Here is a 19524-nt window from a genome sequence, read left to right as displayed (position 1 = left end):
TATGAGTCACGTTTTCTTTCCATCCTCACCCCTGCTCCATTTCCTCATTGCCTTGGGGGCCATCTAGCTTAGAAGGTAAGGAGGCTTCACTCCTGATATGATCTTAGATGCAAAGCTGAGTCTCATTCAATCATATTCCTTACTATTTGGGTTTTAGAAGCAGTCAAATCTCCCAGCTTTTCAACACCTCTCGTTTCTGGTGTTCGGTTTTATTTTTGCTTGAAAAGAAGCCAGCTCTTGCCTCAGTTCATCTGCCCTTTTATGAATTGCCACCAGCATTCTGTTTTCTAACCCTTTCCCCTAGAGCTAAAGAACCAGCATGCACCTGGTCTATCTTCTGAACTGTATCAAGGGGCAATATCATCAAAGGATTTTGCCACTGCCTAACTTATCTTCATCTTCCCAGCCTCCAAAGTCCATTCCACCGCTGTTCCTGCCCTTGTCGCTGAACCATGCTATACATTTTGAGTTTGTGATATGGCAGTATTCCAGCTAGAGTTGGGGCAACTTTAGCTGCTATGAAGATAAACTCTGAAATCTCAACAGCATAATACCACAGGCGTATTTCTTAGTCCCTGAAATCTGATTAGTGAAGAGGCTCAGCTCCCTGCAGCCATCAAGGAAATAGACTGATGAAAGCCATGCCATCCTCACCATGTGACTTCTAGCTTATACTGCAGTACCCGCAGCTCATAGATGGAGGGAAAGAGATTATACGGTGGCTGCTGAGAGGTTTCCATGGCTTAAACTTGGAAGTAGAACATGTTCCTTTGACCCATGACCTACTAAATAACTTTAAGTAGAAGATAGAAGAATCTGTGTCCAAGAATAAAAGTATAGCTGGGTCCAAGAGAAGAAGAAAAATGAATGAGAAATAGTGAGTCTCATTTCTTAAATTTTCTGAATCTTCATCTTTGATAAAGTACATTCTAAATTTCCCTGTGATAATTACAAATGGTTTTTATCTAAAGGGATTCATGATCTTGGTCCATCTACTTGCAATGTTCATCTCTAGGTGTGCCTTTTCTCTTAGGCTCACAGGCTGGAAGAAGTCTCATGGAAACCTGTGTTTAATCTCATTGCTTCGTAGAATTTTCCTTCTGAGACTGAATAGTGACATCTATTTGACAGAGAGATCTGCCTTTGTAATAAGACACTTTAGGTGACACTGAAATTACATGACAGTTTTAAAAGACAGCCAGCTATTACAAGGCAAAATGTTGAATCCCTTCCTCTCTGGAGGACAGGTCCTTTCATTGGTTTCATACTAATAAGAAAAAGTGTGATATGCAGAAAGCTGCCTACAATTGTGTTCTTATGTAGATGAATTTAAAGAGTGTGTGTTCAAGGCAATCTTTACAAAGAGGGTGGGATGGGAAAGGGAAGGAGAGGGAACAGAAGAGGAGGAAAAGAGGGAGGAGGAAGGGGAGAGAGTAGGGGCTTTCTCTTTCTGGTACAACTCAGATTTAGATTAATTCTTTGGATTCTAAATGAGCCTACAATTTACAAAGTAGGGATGTTAAGCCTCTCTCTCTCTCTCTCTCTCTCTCTTTCTCTCTCTCTCTCTCTCTCTCTCTCTCTCTCTCTCTCTCTCTCTCACACACACACACACACACACACACACACACACACACACACACAGAGTGCCCTACATCTTCCATCACTGGGAGCACTGCCACCTGGCAGGGGTAATGTTCACTGCCTGCAGAGGCTGGCTGGAAACCATCGCCTAGTTCTTAAAGAAACAAGGTTGTATTTTTTAACAGAGCTTATCTCCCCTGCCCCCAAAGAGGGGCACCCTGTCTGCATTATATCATGGTCACAGATGCTGAGACCCCGGAATGTACATCTGGGTGATTCTACACACTCCATTAAAAAGAGGACCTCAGACACGTGTGTAAGAAAAAGACAAAGGGAATAATTCTGCTTGATGTAGAAATGGTCAGTCTATATACATCTCCTAAAACAGTTTTAAGTGAGACAGAAACTGTTACTTATAATGCTCTTGTCCAGACTGAGTGTCCTAAATTCTTTCTGGCCTTAGCAAATGTCTTTTGTTTAGGCACTGAAAAACTGTAAGTTGATAACCTTTTGTTATAGATGACATGAAGAGTAAGACAAAAATGGAAGGGAGAGAGGAAGGGAAAAAATAAATGAAGGAAAGAAGTAAGGAAGGGAGGAAGGAAGGAAGAAGGAAGGAAGGAAGAAGGAAGGAAGGAAGGAAGGAAGGAAGGGAGGGATTTTTTTTTAGCACATTTTTGGCATCTAATATTTTGTTCCAAGGCTAATGTGCCATGCCATCTGCCAAGTTGCCATGTCTTTATTAGGTTGCTATGGTATGTAAAGAGAAAAATGCTTTGTAAAGGGTCCGAGTGGTGTTTTTTTAGTTCCCTCTTCAACTTAATAAGCTTTTTTAAAAAGGTGATAAAATTTTGTTAAAAATATTGCAACAATGCTACCCACTAATATTAGCACTGTATTTTACTTTATGGTTTTAATTTTTTCTTTTTTGGACCTGAAAATAATTCTGAGGTTTGGAGTATTTTAGATTTGTAAGCTAGCAAATTAAAAAAAAAAAAAAAAACAAAAACCAACAACAACCCTCAATTATATCCTCAGAATTAGAGGGGGAGAAAGGGGCCCTGTGGATTTTACATGAACTGTGAATACAGGACAGAAACTCGGTGAGGGGAGATTGTGGCACTTGTGAGCTTTTTTGATAGAAACTAATGATTGTCTCCTTGCGGTTAACTCATCTGACTATTTGACCTCTGAGGTAGCAAGTGGGTCCAGCTTCCTCCCGACCTGATGGTGGTTGTAAATGTCTTTAAGGAGAGGGTTTGTAGGGTTTTACGTTTCTCTTCCTCTGCCTCTAAGCTTTCAAGTTTTATTTCTTCTCTGTACCTTACAAATGAAAATTTAAGGCTGTGTCCAATGGCACATGCATATGTACATACACATACTTGAGAGAAACAGCAATGATCTGCAGTGTGTGTGTGTGTGTGTGTGTGTGTTCATGTGTGACCTTCTATGTGAGAAGCCAAAGGAAGACATCAGATGTTCTTCTCTGTTATTCACTGCCATACTTGCTTGATATAGGGTCTTTTAGTGAACCTGGAGCTAGGCTGGTAGCCAGTAAGTACCAGTTAGCCTCCCATCTCTGCCCCTGACCACACTGGGTTCCAGGCGCAGACAGCCACACCTGGCTTTGTAAGTAGGGGCTAGTGTCTAAACCGCAGGCTGTCATGCCTGTGCAGCTGCAGCCACTGTCCTTGCTCACTGAGCCATCCCGACAGCTTCAATAGACAGTTTTGACAACACTTTGGAATTCATGTAGCCGGAGAGTGGGAGAAAAGATCTCTGGTTCACCTGCTCATTCTTATCAATGGTAAAAGACTATTAAAGACTTTTCTGGAGAAGAATTTCTATGATCCATGACCTAATACTCTCATTACAAACCTTAAAATGTTATCTCCCCTAGATAATTAAAATGATATGATACTGAACACTTCTGGGATGCCCAAATTATTTCTTGTCAATGCAAACCTGTATTTCTAGGTTCTGTTCAGATCTGCCGTGGGGAAGTCCCATTTCTAAGAATAACCAACGGGATATAGAATACAGAACTATCAAGGGCATTGCAACCCCATAGGAAGAACAACAATATCAACTAACCAGACCCCCACCCCAGAGCTCCCAGGGACTAAACCACCAACCAAAAAGTATACATGGGTGGGTATACTGAAGTCTGTGGCTGCAGCTACATATATAGCAGAGGGTTGCCTTATCTGGCATCAATGGGAAGGGAAGATCTTGGTCCTCTGGAGGCTTGATGCCCCAGGGTAGGGTGATGCTAGAGGGATGAGGCGGGAGTGGGTGGGAGGGTGAGTGGAGGAGCACCTTCTTAAGAGGCAAAGGGGAGGAGGGAGGATGCAATGGAGGGTTTGCAGAAGGGAGACCGGGAAGGGGGACAACATTTGAAATGTAAATAAATAAAGTAACAAAAAAAATACAGAATTATCAAAGTGAGCCAGAAGATATTTATTAAGTGTCTACTTATATAGTGAAAACTATCCTAGGAAATGAGAGGGTGGCTTGAGAAAGATAGCTACTACCCCAAGAATCTTGTATCTACCAAGACAGTTAGGAAACTGGTCTTGGTAAAGGTAGAAAAGTAGGATGCCAGAGAATCGAGGCTAGACACGGTGGCACATGTCTTTAATACCAGGACTCAGGGAGGCAAAGGCAGACACATCTCTGTGAATTTGAGAACAGCCAGCCTAGCCCCACCTTCTCAAAAAAAAAAAAAAACCGCTAGAGAATGGAAACAAGGCCTCATGAGGGTACAATGTCGCAAATCTAGGGTCTGTGCAGCAAGACAAGTTCCTGTTGCAAAATGGTGCTGGTGGAAGAGAGATGGGTAGAAATCAAAGCTAATTAATTTATTATATCCTAAAAGTGAATGTCCTCCAAGTTGATAACAACAGTATTTGGACTAGAAATTACCCCCTTTAAAGTAATTTGATCCAGTTAATCTTCTGATAAAAGCTTGGAATTCCTGTTCAAATTTCTTAGCACGCAGTTGACCACCGTCTTTTGGAAGATTGGTGCTCCAAGTGGAATCCACCCGCACAACATTCTCTCCTTGCTTAGAGGCGCTGAGGAAAGCACTCCTGGTTACTAAGGCAAAAACATCGGAGAGAGGGGAAGCGAGGCCTTTGTAGCAGGTTGGCCACTCTGCAGATGGCTTCCCAGAGACTTCTGCCAAGCCTGTGCCTCCTCCTAACTCCAGTCACAGAGAGAGCATCAGTGATTTGCTCTCCCAGGATCTGGTTTCAATGGGCAACATCTCATTAACCAGACCAGCAGATGTCAGTCCTGACCCACTTTTCCTCAGGTTTGAATCAGTACCTCTCCAGCTGGATTGCTGTCCCCGGCTTGTTTCTTCTTCCTGAGGTGGAGGCCCCCCCCCCCCCCCCCCCCCCCCCCCCCCCGGCTTGGTTTGCTTTGCTAATATTTGCCTTATTCGGTAGTCATTATGTGATAAGCAGGCTGTTTGCTTTAGGTTTGCCTTGGTTTGTCTCCTGGTGACTTTTATTCGTAGCTGGTAGCTTAACCCAACTTACAGTGGTGATTTGCGCGTTACTGAGTGTGCATAGGACACTTTGACCAGACTGTTACCTGCTGCCTCAAAATCCCAAACCCAGGTCAAAGTAAAAAACTAAAGTAAATAAATAAATAATCAACCAGTCAATCATCAATCAATCTGAGGAACACACATAGCTTTTAATACCTCTCAGTTTCATTTTTACAATATCAGTGTGAACAGGCTAAGGTTTACAAGCCCACCAGCAAAAACCCAGATGTATTTTTTCTGTACTTTTTTTTTCTGTACATTTTTTTCTGTACATTTATTGAGCAAGTATCTTATCCTTGAACAAAAACATCTTGCATGTTATGTGGACAAATTAAGTAGTACAAATGGAACTACTTTCAGGAAACAACGTAACACAATTTTACAGTATATTCTATCTCCAAGATGCTGCTTACTGTCACAGCACACTTTCTATTGCAATTTTGAACTTGGAGATGAGTTTGTGAAGGAAGTTGTGGGTGTACCTGTGTGTGTGTGTGTGTACGCACACACGTGTGCTGCTTTCTTGACAAGGCATTGTTTGTAAGGCATTGTCTATAAGGACTGATTAGCTGCTGTGTGTGCCGAAGTCAATGTCTTAGAATCCATACACAGGACAAGAGAACTGAAACACTGCAGAGAGACCAGATACAAAGGAACACCAGGCAACATTATGTCGCTTACGTTACAGGGTAAATGTTTATTTGCTGAGTTGATTAGCTTAACCAACAAGAATTTCGTGATTTATTAAGAATAGCAATGCAACCTATAGAATATAGGTAATTTTTAAAATCCCACTAAAGATTGTAACTCTCGGTGCCTTTTCAGGGCAATCCCTCTAGTAAGCAAACGTACAATGTTGCCCTTTTCTTCACTTGAATGTAACTTGTGAGTTACATAAAAACCTAATCTAAGTAAACTTATTTTAATACGCTTTTGAAGGCACAGTGAGGAAATAAATCATTGTTTATAATTCTTTTAATATTAAATATCAAAGTTATTTGAAAATGTGTATTTCAAGTTGTTATTTTAATTACTTCAAAATTCTTTGCCTTTTTTATTAGTAAAGAGAACAAATGCGTTGACAGCTGACAAAAACAATTCATTCTCTCTCTCTCTCTCTCTCTCTCTCTCTCTTTACACACACACACACACACACACACACACACACATGGAATATCTTCTTACATTACGTTTAGGATTTCTCTGTTAGTGTCGATTGCAAAATTAAGAGCAAAGCAAATGTGCTTTGTAAAGATTTATTATCCTGGCCTGTAAAATCATTTCCTGGTTCACTCTCCAGCATTCTAGACTGCTGCTTTTCAGTGAAATTATATAATGTGAGCCTTAATAACCAGGTGCCCATGCTAAAGTTCTATCATCCACACTCCAAAAAGTGAAATTAATTCCAATAATATATTTCCCAAAACCACATATTTCCCAAAACCATTTTGTCATGCGGTCAATATTTTTAAAATTGCACAGGTTCTCTCTGTGAACATCTATGCCTACAAATTCCCCATCGCTTTGCACTTACCACCCTTCTCTATCCATACTTCGGGGGTGTGGGTTAGAGGCCACCACCTTAGATACTGAAGATAAAGGTGAAATCCTTCTTTGAAGACCTGGGGAGCATCCCTGCTGAACCGGTGGCCATGGAGAAGATACATAACTGTTCTGTTAGTGGAGGAAACTCCTCCACTGCATCGGAACCCTTTGTTCATGCTCTATTTTGTCTCTAACACGGGCCTTGCACTGTGAAACCCCACCGGTCTTTCTCAAGCTGTCGGACCCTCTGCATGTCATGGCTACACAGCTGAATTTGCTGAGGGAGTTACTGGAGAGCACGACCTAGAGCGGTTTGAAGCTACCTAACCCGGAGCCCACACGAGTCTTATAGGAGATCTGTTGGAGACAAGAAAAGAATGCGTGTCTGTGGACTTTTGGGTTGTCTAGTGTGTAATCCTGAACTGTAACCCTGGGATTCCAGAAAGAATGTCAATTCTGTGCTTAGGTTTTCTGGGAGCAACTAATTTTTTTTTTTTTACAGAGTTCATCTGATTTTTGTATTGAATAGGCCTCCAGCTTCTTAGACGAATGTCTGGCCTGGACGTTAGAAACCAGGGCCTCCCTAGAGGTTTTCTGTTATTGCCCGTGGGTTTGTCCGCGCCAAAGCGACTGCTCAGGGAGACTTTGCAGAGCAGTGTAGGAATAGCCTGGAAGTGGTAAGTAAAGAAGAGGCATGCCAGGGAGTANACTGTAAGTGTTTCTGGGAGAAAGCATAGATTAGGTATTCTGAAAGTGTATGCCTCTAGTACAGGTACCAAGTCTCTGCACCATTAGTCAAGAGATCATTTAAACTAGAAAGCGGAGAACAATGTGCAAAATTCAGATAAATGGACACTTTCTCTTTTATTACGTCTCTCTATTTTTGCCACATTCAAGTATCCCTTATCAAAAATAAGTAGTAGCCACTGGTCCTCGATGTTTTCAGTCACGTAACTCCTAATGGAATGAGAAATATTTGTATTAGGTGAGCGCCCTGTGCCCAACATGCATTAAATTAGTGGAAGTCATTACTAGAAAGTCTTGGCTGCTCCTGAGCCATCCAGGGCTCAGAAGAGAAGGAGATGAAGGGATGGCGCTGACGTTTCCGCCTCGGCCCCTCTCCTGTGCTGTCTTGTTTGTTCTAATAGTCAGGGCCTGCCTCATCTTGCAGCCCTCTGCATGAAATCATTTTTCTATCTTATTAGCATACCTTAATTAATAGAAGTATGTTTGTGTATCTCCTAGGCCAGATCACCTCCCCAGGAAAAGGTCTTGGAGGCTGTCACTAACTGTCTGGTTACTTCTCTATTAACTTGAAGAAAAATCTTATTATTTTTTTTAAAAAAGTATCAATAATTATGACTTGGTATGATCGTGAACACAAATTTGTTTTTATGTTGGTTTTTTTTTTTTTTTATTAAGTGGTCCTGGATTCCTCTTGTTCGTTTCTCAGAAAAAGGCTCATGAAGAATTTCTTAAATTTAGGGATTTTTTTTTAAAAGTCTAATTTTACTTATTTGCCTATTTTTGAACTCATAAAGAAATGCAATATGTTGGCTATCCTCACATTTTTGGAAGCAAGAGATCTGGATTGTTTTCTCCAAAGTCAGCCCTCATTAATCCTTATTACTCTCAGTCACTGCTTAATATTTCCACAAAGCAGTTCAAGGTGAGTTGTCTGCCAGTGGGATACAGTTAGTGTGGCACATTTGCTTGCACCACCATTGTTACTTGATTTAGCCAAAGATTAATTCAGAAAAACAAAAAAAAACAAAAACAAATAATATAGCAGGACCAGTTACAGTTGCCAGCCGTGACTGGCAGTGCTGTTAAGGTTACATTCTGGTAACAGAGTCTTTGTTTAGTTTATATTCCTGCTTTGATCTCAGATCAGTGGGCCTTTTTTTATTTCAAAAGGAAGAGAATGAGACTTCTATATTAAGTAGTAGAGGGGTGACTGTAAATGGTTTACTGTACAGAATTCAGGTCTCCCCATCTTTGTAGATACGAGTGGAGTGGCAAGGCTTCATCAGGACCTCATACCCCACCTAACTGGCATTAAAATTGCATCTGCTTCTTGTTACATACGGCAGCCGGAACAAGCGTCTTCCAAAGTCTTCTTGTCCCTTGCCTCCATGGGTCATTGCTCTTCTTTCTCGGTCCGCCAACAGCTCAACACACCGGAGGCCCCTCAGATTTTGCAGCGGAGAATGACACCGGGTCACAGTCAGACTCCTGTGACAATGACATTTTCTGGGAGAGTTCTGCACAGCTGTGTCACTATTAACTTTTAATGAACATCCTTTCTTCCTTTGAATTTTGGCGAGCTAAATGGACATGCCATTTTTTACTTTTATCCCTACCTTATGTGGCACACTATATAGTAATTATGGGGGCTAAGGTAGTTTGGGATGCCTAACTTGGGTGTTCCAAAACTAATAGCATAATTTTGCCCATAGTTACACACAAATGTAATATAAGATTTTTTTTTTAAAGCCTGGGGCTGAAAATACATTTTAACTTATGATACAGCAAAAGGCAAAGAGATGCATCTAGGCTTGAATTTGGGCCCCACTGTTCATTTCGGGGACTGAGCCTCTATGGAGAACTCAATGGAAGGCGTGCCCAATGGTTCCTGGGACAATGAGTGGAACAGAGGCTCCGTGGCAGTTATTTTGGAGCATTATTCATTCTTGGTCTCCACAATAGCTGGAATCTGATAATTTAGCATTAAGCCTCTTTTCAACTATATGGAACTGTAATAAGGTGATTTAGCCAATGTGCCTGTCCATTGTCCCAGAGATTCTGTGATCTATTATGCTGCAATGTGTAAAAAGAAAGAAAAAGAAAAAAAGAAAAGAAGAAAAAGAAAATAAAAGGAAGAAAAATCTAGGGGAAAATATAAACCAATTAATTACCAGAAACATTAGAAGATGCTTTGAGAGAGCTGTTATTTATTGGCATTTTTTATGAATCAATATAGATATAAGAATTGACTGCAAAAGCCTCTGGGTACACTCACATAATGAAAGTCCAATTAATATCCCCAAGCACAGTGCACGGCCGGCATCAGGGAGCTGCAAGGACAATCACTGGCTTCTGCAGCCAACATTGACAGCTGCAGGGCCCTGATAGAAAACAGCCTCAAAGGCCCAGTCCCCTCCCCCAGCCCAGCCTCGACTGCACGGGAGCTTCATATCTTGCCTGTACTGAAGCAAGGGCTGCAGGAACAGATGGGACACCAGAAGCAACCCGTGGCTATTTGTGATGTCACCAAATGAAGCATTCTGGGGTGCTATTGGGTGGCAAAAAAATATATATATCAAAAGGAAGGATGAGGGAGCATCGTTAGGAAAACTAAGTGACAAGGTAAGACAGTAGGTTAGCTAACCTTCCATCAGGTGCTAAAAGATGTCATGCAACCTTCCATCCAGATGTGCTTACATTTCCACCTATTTTGTGTGGATTAAGGGAAGATTGACTTGATCATTCCCTAAGAACGATTTACCTAAATAAGAGATAGAAGAGATTTACCTAAAATAGCCAATTCTTATAGTGACTGAATGGGACAGAAGTTGAAAACAAAACATAATTTTCTTCTTCTTGGAATAGGCCATTGATGATATAAGAGTATACTCTTAGAGAGCAAAACCTCCAAGGAGCCATGTGCTCTTCCCTGTAAATTCTAAGAAAGTCGTTTTCAAGCAATGATGTTATTATGCGGAAGTGGGAGCTACTCAAGGCAGCTTGGAGTCTTGCTTAGGGTCAGTAGCAAGAGGAGAAGTCAGAGGTGAGGCTCCATTCTTATCCTTCTAATATTTCTGAAGGCTAGAGAATCCACTTGAGGAAATCATGAAAATAATATGTGTCCATTTGGTTTTGAGTTAATAATTATTGCCTTCTGCACATCTTTCCTCAGTTACAGGGTCCCACATCATTAAGGGGGCCCTTCTCATATGCTGCATTTGTTCTAACCCGTGTTTCTCTCTCTCTAGAGTGGAGAGCTCTTTCATTGTTGCATCTTTACTACCTAGCATAATACCTGGAAAGCAGCAGCCATCAGTAATGTCTATTTAAGTAGGATAGAGAGATAGAAAACTGGATGGATGGATGGATGGATGGATGGATGGATGGATGGATGGATGGATAATAGCAAAAGCCTTATTTTAGCTACCTGTATAATTTAACAATCATCAACTTAACTTAAAAACTTTCCTTGGCTTTTGAGAAACAGAATATATTGAGTTTAACTAATTCAGCATTTAAGTTGCCAAAAAATACTCTAGTTGTTACTAATAAGAAGCAAAATGATAAGTAACTGATAAATGAAGGAGAATTATAATTAGGTAAAAGCTCATGGGGAAGTGGAAAGGCACTCACTGAAGATGTTTATTCATTTATTTTGTTATCAGTTCTTAGGAATTTCTTCTGCAGACAACACGGTTACACCCATCCTGAATTTCTCTGCTAAGCAAGAAGAGTCCTCCTGGTAGATATTTGTTTCAGTGCTTCAGTAACATTTGTGGGTGGCTTCCAAATTAGTACCACTTCACTAAATATGAATTAGGCCACTAGATGTGTTCTGTGTGTACTAAATATGAAGAAGGTTATCAGTGAGATTTGGTAACAGGGAGAATTGAAAACCCTGGAGAAACAACACAGAATTCTTGCAGATATCTTCAAGATGGGGCTTTGTCTCCAGTGGTCTGGGGAGGGTGATGCTAAGGACCTACTTTAGGATCAGGGTCAAAAAGGCTTGATGAACAAAGCTGAGGGGATAGATGTGTAAGTAGAAAGCAGATGTGGGAACATTATAAAACAGACCCCAGATGGTGAAATGCATCCCTGTAAACCACATCTGGGCTGGAGCATCTTAGAGATGCTTCAGGAGTGTGCTGGAGGTGTGCACAGCACGTTTTCTATCAAATGACTGTATTAAATTTGTTGGAGACAAAGAGAGGATTTTGGAAGTAACTTTGTTACTTAGTAACATTGGAAGAAAGTTACCAGAGGAGCATTCCCCAGCTCTGTGCAGAAGAATAAGAAAGTTAAATAACCCAGAAGCATTACCTAATTCATTACTCAGAGTTCTTGCTCCAGTGCGGAATACTAGGGGAACCACTCCGAAGAGTACAACATGACAGGGTTCCCAAGACCACATGATGCTCACAAGAATCAATGTTCAACATAGTATGTATAAATCAGCACATCATTCTCAATATGCTTCCAAGTAATCTCTACATCTCATGAATTAAATTACCTTAATAATACCAGGTATTTTATACTCTGTGTGACAACGTGCTATTTGAAACTTCATTTTGAACCTAATCTTTGTAAGTACTCTATCATAAGGACTCTATCTATTTGTAAGTAACTACTATCATTCCTAATAATTTTTTTTTGTTTTAAAATTCTTTTAGGTTCATTGAAGTTGTTAATTGATTCCTGATTACCCTATAACCCACTCCCCTATTATTAACAGCTTATATGAGAGTTACATTTTTATTACTTATGAAGTGTTGTTGACACACAATTCTCAAGTCTGTATTTTATACATATTTCTTTAGTTTTCACTTAGTGTCCCTTTCCAACCTATCTTGCCTACTGTCCTAGGTTCTCTTGTCATTATCATGTCTCCTGAGATTTCTCTTGGTTGAGGTAGTTTCTCCATCTTTGCTTTTGAGGACCTTGAGAGTTCTGAGGAGCCAGTTGCAGTGTTTTTCGGACTGCTCTGTCGTTGGGTTTTCTTGTGGCTGTGTTTTGTGGTCTAGGAGGTTCCCAGAGACATCTCCCATCCTGTCTTGTGTCCAGGTGCTCTATTACTCAATATATTAATTAACCTTGAACACATAACTGAGACAATTCTTGTCAGGATCCCCTACTGAAAAAAATTGTCCCTGAACCACATACTACACTCTCTGGAAGGAAACCCTCATGCACAGCCCATTAAAAGGAGAAGTTCTAATATGAACTAACCAGTACCCCCTGAGCTCGTGTCTCTAGCTGCATATGTAGCAGAAGATGGCCTAATCGGCCATCATTGGGAAGAGAGGCCCCTTGGTCTTGCAAACTTTATATGACCCAGCACAGGGAAATGCCAGGGCCAAGAAGTGGGAGTGGGTGGGTAGGGGAGCAGGGGCGGGGGGCGGGTATAGGGAACTTTTGGGATAGCATTTGAAATGTAAATAAAGAAAATATCTAATAAAAAAAAATTTCCTAAAAAATAAAAAATAAATAAATAAATAAGTAAATAAATAAATAAATAAATAAGGAGAAGTTCTGCTCCATACCATAGAGGGCCCCCATTTTTTATATAAATTACTCAAAAATATGTATGTGAAAGCCATCTCTATTCTACTTTTAAAAAGTATTCAATATGATCTTCATATCAGTATGCGCTCAGAAAATATTTGTCTCCTACTTTTGGTTATTCTGAAAATGCTAATCCATTCAGGCCACTCTTGGGGTATCTCAGAATTCCAGAGGCTACAAAAGCCCAAAACTTGGATACCAGCAGAGTTTGTATCTGCTGAAGGCTGCTGCTTCCTGGTTGTAGACTGGCATCTTCTTACTGTTTTCCACCATGGCCAACGATCTGAACAAGACACTTTAGGAGGGCACTAATCCAATTCATAAGGCTCCACCCTCAGGACCTCTGCACATCTCAGAGTCCCACCTTCAAGTGCTGTCACCTGTGGGAGGAGAGTCTGGCATTTGGGTTTGTGGTGGCAGCACGCAGAGATCCAGTGTGTGGCCTCTAGTAATGCCACCTCTAGTGGCCACCGTTGATCAAACGCCTCAGCTTTGAGAACCTGCATCTCTCCCATGTCCCTCTGTCAGAGCCCCATTTTGTTGTTGTTGTTGTTGTTTTCTTGTTTTCCAAGAAGTGGCTTATTTTGTTGACCATATTTCTAAGGAATTCTTTTTTTTTTTTTTTTTTTTAAGTAAGAAGTACAAATCTGGATGCTGGGTATGATGGAAACTGTTGGGTTGTGTGTGTGTGTGTTTTTTTTTTCTTTCAGTTTTATCCAAAGGAGATGGTTAATAAATCTGCCCACCAGTCATGCTTTAGAGAATTACAGAAACTCAAGCCTGCCTCTTCATATAACTGTAGCGTGATTTCTTACCTTTCCCCTCTCGGGGCATCAACCTTCTGCTTACAGTTAAGTGTAAGTGCTGAAGCGTTTTCTGGCCTGGTGGCACGCATTGTATCTCAGGGTCCCTTGTTTTGTGTCCCTACTGATCGGATTTTGCAAGGTTTTATGCAAGACAGTGGCTCTTTTTGCTTGTGGCACTGATTTAGAGTCGATATCCTGGAGGTAGTGAGGAGATCTGAAAGTGATTTTTCTGTATTTTGAGAAACCTAATGAAAGTCATGTGTTTACCGCTGACACAATCGCCCAGGCTAAGGAGAATGTCATGATTCTCTATCAACTCAATGTGTCTGGTTCCACGGGTTATTTCAAGCCGGTAGAAACTCTGATTGGTGGATGATGAGTTCGTGATTGCCAAAGTTGGGAAGGACAATAACGTGACTTTGGGGCAACAGTGTTGGGAAAGGCCACATTCATTACTGTTCTACTTGTGATCCAACTCCACTTGAAGTGGGGCCGTTGTGTCTCTGTGTATATGGCAGGGAAAGAGTAACTTTTTTGGATATAAAGTAGACATCCATATATTTGGTTTATGTTTTACCAATTTACTGTAATGTTTTAATGTTCAGAATTCTGATCCAGATCTCTTTTAATTTCTGCTTTATTTTAGATGCCTGTTTAAAATACTGGAAGTATACACATTGGACTGATTTTTTCTGTATTCCATTTTCTTATGGAAAAAAAATCTATATCTCAGTGTAGATAAGCATATGGATCTATTTAATATGTTCAAAAGCCGTGCATGAGAGTGACTCAGAGCTTAAATTTGTGGTGCATAGCTAAATTGCTTGTTGGATGGACTCAGAAAGGTAGGAGAGAGGGAGGGATTAGCAACTTAGATGAAGGGAGAAAAAGAAAACAAAGGAACAGGGACACGGAGCATTAGCTTCTGAGAGAAGGGACAGCCTTGTGAGTATTAAGACCCTAGCTGCTCCTTGTGTTCATTCCCATGAAGCCACATGAAGAAGTAATATCATCTTAATGCTTAAAGACAGAAAATACTATTTGAGAGTAATTTCTAAGATAATATGAGCCAGCAGTCTGAACCCTTAGGTGCACGTTTGAGTTTTATTCATTTAGCATGTGCATGTACCAGCATGCCACAACATGCTCGTGGGGGTCCAAGAAGCCAAAGCTGCTGGAATCTGTTCTATCCTTCCACCATATGGGTCGCAGGGATGGTGCCCAGTGCATCAGCCTTGTCGTCAGACAACCTTACCCGCTGAGCCATCTCAACAATCAACAGAGGCTATTTTTGAGTGATACATATGTCTAGGCTCAACCGCTTAAGAGATGATCAAACCCAGACCCTTCTACATTCTCGACAAGTGCATTCCCATCAAACAACATCAGTCCATCATCTCCAGTGGTTCTGATGAGAATTGAGACTGAAATCATTGACCCTCTGTCTGGTTTTCTAAATTATGAAAAAAATTAAAGCTCTAAGTTCTATAGTAAAAATAGATTCAAAACCCAAGTATTTGCCATCTAGACCAAACCTATGAACTTATTGTCACCTTTGCTTCGTTGGCTCATAGATGTCCTGAGTTCCTCACCCACCATCAAATCTAATTGCTTTCCTTTCTTATCCAGAGGCCATGGCTGTCCTGAAGTCACAGGTAATCTCTTCATCTATAATCTTTCTGTAGTTTTACTAAGTGGGCACGTGTAGTTTTGTTTGGTTTAAGTTTCATTTTGGTTTGGATGTTGAGCTTGTTCATGTGTTGTGATCTTTAGAGGAGCATGCTGGGAGATGGTGCAGAACCCTGAAGAAACAGAGCTGGTGGGAGGTCCTTAGAACAGTTCCTCATGGTATCAGGAAGGGCCATAGGACCAGGTCTCAGCTGGCTTTCTGCTTGGTGTACAATAGCTTGCTTCTTCATAGACTTTGGCCATTCTGATGTCACATGCCCACATACCATTAGTCTCTCAGCAGAGGTAAAGTCAGTGGGTCACTTCACATTGGATTTTCATCTTCCAAAGTTGTGAGCTAAACAAACATCTTTTCTTTGTAAAGCTACACTTCTTTGGGTGGTTCATGATAATGACAGAAATAATACACATAGAATCATGGCACTTGTGCTGATCTGTATTTTGTTTTTCTTAATTGGCATTCCAGTTTGACACACCATCCCTGAAATTCGAGTTCATTAGCAGTTTGGTTTTAGGTAATACACATGAATTTTCACATTTATGATGTTTTAATATGTGTTGATACTGGTAATGTTCATATATTTATTAGATTTATCACTCTGGTGAGGTTACAATACCACAGTTAAACAGGAGACACAACTCCTAATGTTCTACTCACAGAAAGTTTTAATGTAATGTTAAAAATCATAATAATGTAGTATATATTTCCAAAAAGCTAAAATAACTTCAGTTCATCATTTTCGACTGCTAGATCATATTTCATCATATAGTGTTCTTGAATCTATTTTTTTATTCCTTTACTGATGAGAATTTGAGTTGTTGATTCCATTTTGTGTGTGTGTGTGTGTGTGTGTGTGTGTGTGTGTGTGTGTGTGTGGTATAAAAATCCTTTGGTGGGATCAGAGAGATGCTGAGGTGGTTAAAGGAGTTTGCCACCAAGCCAGACAACCTGGGTTGGATCCCTAGTACCCACAAAAGCAGAACCTGACTTGACTATACATAAGCACTGTGATAAAAAGCACCCAATGCATGTGGGGGTGAAAAGGGAGAGGAGAGGGAGGAAGCAGGAGACAGGATAGGAAGGAGAGGGGGAAAGAGAAAAGAGAAAGGAGAGAGAGAGACAGATAGAAAAAAGGAAAGAGGTTTTTTAGAGGCTATGTTTTATACATATCTCCTTAAATACACAAAAATAGTTTATCTAGGGCGAATCTTCCCAACCAGCAGGCAATGTGGAGCATTTTCTTCTACAGAGAAACAAGGGGGTCTAATAACTAAAGCCCATTCTATGGATTCTCCCCTGCTGTGAGCAGCCTTCTGGGTATGGATATCACCATTTTCTCCATGTGTCACAACAGGGAAGAATCTGAAAAATGCTGTCCCATGAAATGTACTGTCTTAGGGATTCTATTGCAAATGTACTGTCTTAGGGATTCTACTGCTGGGATTAAAAACACCATGCTACAAAGCAATTTGAGAAGAAAAGCTTTATTTCATCTTACAGTGTGGAGGCTGTCATTCAGGGAAGACAGGGCAGGAACTCAAGGCAGGAACTGATGCAGAGGCCATGGAGGGGTGCTGCTTGCTGACTTGCTCCTCATGGTTTCTCAGCATGCTTTCCTATAGTTCCCAAGATCACTAGCTCAAATTTGGTACCACCCACAATGAGTTGGACCCTCCCACACTGATCATCCATAAATAAAATGCATCACAAGCTCACTACAGGGCAGTCTAATGGAGACATTTTCTGAACTGAGGTTCTTAATGACTCCCAAAATGACTCTAGTTGTGTCCAATTGACTTTATAAAATAGCCAGCATGTGTACCCACATTGTTGAGCAAGCAGATGTTTATAATTATTGTAAAATTGTTCTCTAAATAAGCAGACCTGTCGTGTGCCCATTCTGCCAGACTGATAGATGTGAACTGATACTTTGTTTTAATTTGCATTTTTCAGTAATGTCAGAAAGCCTTTTTATGTCTTTGTTGGTCTGTTTAGAGCATGTCAGTCCTCTGTTTCTATTCCTTGCATATTTTTCTATCAGATTGTGTTTCTCCTTCTTCTTGAAGACTTGTACTAACTGACTGAATTATTAGTATTAATATTTTATGCATAGTAATTTTATATATCATTATATTAGGCTATTGAGTTTGTAAATAACCTTTGCCCAATCTTCAGGTTGTCTCTTAGCCTTTGTTTTGGGGCTATGTACCAACTGGTTTTTGTCAATTTGTCACAAATCTAGAATTATCTAGAAAGAAGAACCTCAATTAAGAAAACACTTCCATCAGATTGGCTTGCAGACAAGTCTACAGGGCATTTTCTTGGTTGATGTGGGAGGCCCAACTCTCTGTGGGTGGTGCCAATTCTGGGCAGGTGGTCCTGGGGCTATGAGAAAGCAAGATGAGCAAGCCTTGGGAAACCAGCCAGTAAGCAGCACTCCTCCATGGCCTCTGCATCAGCTCCTGCTTCTACACTCCTGCCTTGAGCACTAGCCTTGACTTCCCTGGATGATGGACTACAAGCTATAAGCTGAAACAAACTTTTTCTTCCCCAAGTTGTTTTTAGTTGCATTCTTTTTCACAGTGATAGACACCCCACAACAGGCATTATTCATAAGGTTTTTTTGTGTTTTTTTGTTCTCATTCCAAGTGAAGCTACTTGAGGCTTGGTGTTTACAGTAATAACTTTGGTGCATCAAATGCCACTTTGTACCTGCATAGATATGTTGTAAAGACTGTTGATCTGAGTCCAAAGTCACAGACATCATAAAGCCCTGCTTCCACTAGTTAATGGAAACAGTGGATATTAAAGCCATCTCCCCCTGTCAATTAAATGGTTACCTGAGTAAGCCAAGGCATTCACTGACGTACACTTAATCACCTAACTCCAAGCTCTATCCGAAATCCAGCATCATCTCCTGAAGTATGCTCAGAGTCCTGAAGTGTATGTAGAGCCACAGTCCAAGGAGGAAGGAAAGTGATGGAACACAATTTCAACTAAAAACATGCTTGTTTGTTTGTTTGATGCCCAAAATGAGGCCAGTAGCCAATTTCGGTTTTCTTTCTTTTCTTAAAATTTCAAACTTTACATTTTGAAATTAAAGGTTCTATTATGAGCCTTGTGATTAGGTCTGGTAAGATGCCTTAGCAAGCAGAGGTGCCGTGTGCAGGCCTGATAACATGAGTTCAATCACCACACACACCACACACACAGAGACGCAGAGAGAGACAGAGACGGAGAGGGACAGAGAGGCAGAGAGAGATAGTAAGACCTTTTTCCTCCCTTCTCCCTTTTTTATTTTTTTCAGATATAGAACCCAGGGTAGCCTCCAATTCAAGCTCACAGCAGTCCTCATGCCTTACTTTTGTCGAGCATTTTATGGGTTTATTATTGCCTTTGGAAACTTTTGGGGGATCATATAATAGCAATCTAAGAAATATGTTGGGATAGGATTTTGACAAGTTCTACTTGAAAGCATCCCTCTTGGATATCCAAGACTACTTTCGCCATGTTGGCCCCCGCCTCTTCTATGATGTTAATGCTTGAAAGGAGGAACACTGATAGCAGTAGAGTTGAACTTGAAGCACATGTAGAAAGCAACTAACTTAGAGCATATTCTGGCTTGCTTTTCTGTGACTTTAATAAACACCATGACAAAAAGAAAAACAAATAAAAAAAAAAAACTTGGTAAAGAAAGGGATTATTTGGCTTATAATTCCAGGTCAAAATTCATCACTGAAGGAAATCCAGGCAGGAACTCAAGCAAGGGGGAAAAAAAAATAAAAGCTGCTTACTGACCCATTCACCTGCTTACACTCAACTGGCATTCTCATGCAGTCCCAGACTATCTGCCTAGGGTAGTATTGATGAGGCTCTCCATTGATTAGCAGTCAATACAATCCCCACAGACATCTCCTCAGGCCAATCTGATTCAGACAACTATTCAACTGATGTTCCCTCTTCCCAAGTGACTCTCGACTGGGTCAAGTCAGCAATAAGAAATTAACCAGGACACAGCAGAAATCGTTGGGCTA

General features: G+C 40.7%; 1 long non-coding RNA gene across 1 annotated transcript; it reads left to right on the top strand.

The window, feature by feature from the left end:
* Positions 1-7296: 7296 nt before the first annotated feature.
* On the top strand, positions 7297-9523 carry LOC110322970. The gene is made up of 4 exons (XR_002380618.1): positions 7297-7359; positions 7455-7667; positions 8224-8351; positions 8854-9523. It is a non-coding gene; the product is annotated as an uncharacterized LOC110322970 (long non-coding RNA).
* The last annotated feature ends 10001 nt before the right edge of the window (positions 9524-19524 follow it).

Source organism: Mus pahari, chromosome 6 (assembly GCF_900095145.1).
Source record: "Mus pahari chromosome 6, PAHARI_EIJ_v1.1, whole genome shotgun sequence".
NCBI classification, from domain to species: domain Eukaryota; kingdom Metazoa; phylum Chordata; class Mammalia; order Rodentia; family Muridae; genus Mus; species Mus pahari.
This window is presented reverse-complemented; position numbering and strand designations above follow the sequence as displayed.